Genomic DNA, 2,943 nt, shown 5'->3' with positions numbered 1-2,943 from the left:
AGGGCCACCTGCCCCAAACCCCCCTCCCCCAACGCCTTAGAAGGCGCGGCCGCCGCCACGCCCGAAGGAGAGAGAACCGAAGCCGCCTGCCTCGGGCCCCCTCTCCCAGCACCCGCCGATCCCGCCATGACCAGCGATGCCGACGTCGGGATAGAGAAGAGGGAAGTCGAAGCCACCTGCCCCGAACCCCCTCCCCCACGCCCCACCTCAGCCGCAGCCGTTATCTCCGAAACCTCGACCTCAGGTGAAGCAACCACTAGCTCCCCGTCCCCAGAGCCAACCAAAGTCCTCACCGACGATGTCCTCGCCAAGCATCCAGCCAGGGCCCCACCGGCATCCTCGAACTCCAACAAAGGTAGTGAATGCTCAAACACATCATCAGAATCTACCCGGTCACTCCAAAGTCTGGGAGGGGCAGAGGCTGGCTCAAAGGACCCAAACCGCAACGAAGTCATAGGCACCGATGGTGAGGGTGCCGGCTCAACCCCGGTCCCATCCCCGGACTGAGCCACAGAACGAGTGCCGTTAGTCCCCTCACGAGTCGACTCATCAGTCGGTGCCCCCTCAGCTCCCGCACTGTCGTCCCCCTCGTGCATATCAACATCATTCCCAATCATTGCCTCGACAAACAGGGCGGCGTCCTCAAACTCGATCTCAAGTGGAAACACCTCTCCCCTATAAGTCCAGTTGACCACATCAGGCACGAACTCAATATCCAAAACGCTCACTAAGATGCGGGCCACTCCATGTGCACGAGTAAAGGCCATATCCACTTTCTCCGTCTTGCCAACCATAATACCCATACTGGCCACAACTCGAACATCCTGCAAAGGCTTAGATGGAGCCCCCGAAAACCTCAACCAGACCTGCGTAAGCGGCTTTCCTTTAGGCTCCACCTTCTGCCACTCATGGAACTCCAGAATGCACCTAGTGCCAGGAACTCTACACAAGCCAAAACTCAACAGTCTCTGCAGATCATCCACAGAAGGAAACTCAACCTTAAAAACATTGGCCTCGAGAGTAACCAGCTCCCATTGGAAGTCCCCCGGTGCCAGTTCCTGAAGCCTCTGCACAATCTGAGCCTCCGAAACCTCACCCTGAGTAGCTTTGACAACCCCGGTGGTCAAGCTCAAAGTCTCCTCCGGAATCTCTCTCGCGGCCGGGGACTCAAAAAACATTAGCTCAGCACAATAAACTCCATACATTGTCAAAGACGGAGCCTGGTCACGCAACAACGGGCAATCCCCCGAGGCATGTGCTGGCTTACCACACGACTCACACAGCTCTGCCACGCATTCAGCAATGAAATGGCCCTTCTCACCACAACGGTAGCAAAGCATCCGTTCCTTCTTACGCGCCCACTTGGACGCCCTCTCAGCATCAGACCTGTCGGTAACCTCAGTCACAATCCCAGTCGCAGGAACCTCAACATTGGCTAAAGCCGTCACCACCTCCATCGCCTGGGAAGGGAGCTCCGTGGAAGCGCGATCGGTCTCCACTGCTGACGTCGCATGGTCACCAACTGCGGAAGGCGAAGGCGGTCTGCGATACCTCCCGCGGCCACCGCCCCGACCACCACGATGTCCACGGTGACCACCTCTCTGGCGGTGATCCGGACCGGAGGCACCCTCAACAAAACCTCCTGGAGGGCCGAGAAACGGTCTCTCAGCAGACCCGTCACTCTGCCAGGCATAACCACGCCCCCCTCCCGTGGAAGAGGAACCACGGTGTTGTCCATCGCCATACACATCTAACCCATCGTCCCCCCACTGGCCTCGGGGCGGAACACGGGACTCTTTAGAGCTTGAATTCTGCCTCGTCTGAGACGGTCCCGACCGGTTTTGAGCCGGCCGCGCGACGAAGTGAGGCGGAGGCGCGGCATGAGACTGACCGCCCACAGGCGACGGCACGATCCCAGGAGCAGTACCACCTCTGCCAGTACCAGCTACACCAGCCACGCCCAGCGCTGGAGGCCTAGGCCCGCCTCGACCCGCTGCCGGCGGAGCGACGGACGCCGGAGGCCTGAGCCCGCCCTTTCCAGCCGCCGCTTGCAAGGACACCCCCGGCGCTGGAGGCCTAGACCCACCTCGACCTGCTGCCGGCTGAGCGACGGGCGCCGGCGGCCTCACGCCCGAGTTAGCGTTACCACGGCCCGGGTTACCCAGTGGAACGCCCCCGCCTGCCGGCGGCCTCTGGCCTGGCGGCACGAGGGCTCCACGCCCGGCACCCGCCGCCGACGGCGGCTCCTCCCCGCCCCGCCCTGCTGGAGCGGCCGAGGCCAGTTTCTTCGATGGCGGCGGCGCAGCCCCGCGGCCGGCCATGTCCAGGAGAGGTCGAACCCTTCTCGCTCGACGAGCACCACACGTGGGAATACCAGCTTATAAAAATTCACTGTTGGATGTGAATTGTTCTGTAGAAATAGAGTAACGAATCTAAGACCTGGAAAATGATGAACTCTTAAACGAAAAAGAATGATAGATTCCGTTATCATGGATATAGTTGCTTGGTTATTACTTTGTAGTCGTTGGTCAATTATAGGCTAACCTGCTAAACTGGAACTGAATCTATGAAGGTTGATAGTCATAAGATGCAGTCAGCACTCAACACTTGGGGGTAGAATGGACTGATATGTAAACATCAACATATATCAAATACGCACAATATGAGCAAATAATCAACCTATTCTAATATCGCATGAAACATATTTTAATTAGCACTAAGATGTATTCAAAAAAATGGTTAAGCAAACATTCTTTCTTCTAAGAACCAATGAAAATGGAGCAAAGTTGTGTTGCCTACATCTAGTATAGAGTTAGGAACTATCACACATATCATCTAAAACTACTACTAGACGAACTTACTAGAGGATAAGTTGCTCTTCTGTAAATATTGTTAGTCTTGTGTTTGGTGAAGCACAAGGTGTGAAGTCAATGGGAAACCAGC

The sequence above is a fragment of the Triticum aestivum genome, chromosome 7D (assembly GCF_018294505.1).
Source record: "Triticum aestivum cultivar Chinese Spring chromosome 7D, IWGSC CS RefSeq v2.1, whole genome shotgun sequence".
Taxonomy (NCBI): Eukaryota; Viridiplantae; Streptophyta; class Magnoliopsida; order Poales; family Poaceae; genus Triticum; species Triticum aestivum.
This window is presented reverse-complemented; position numbering follows the sequence as displayed.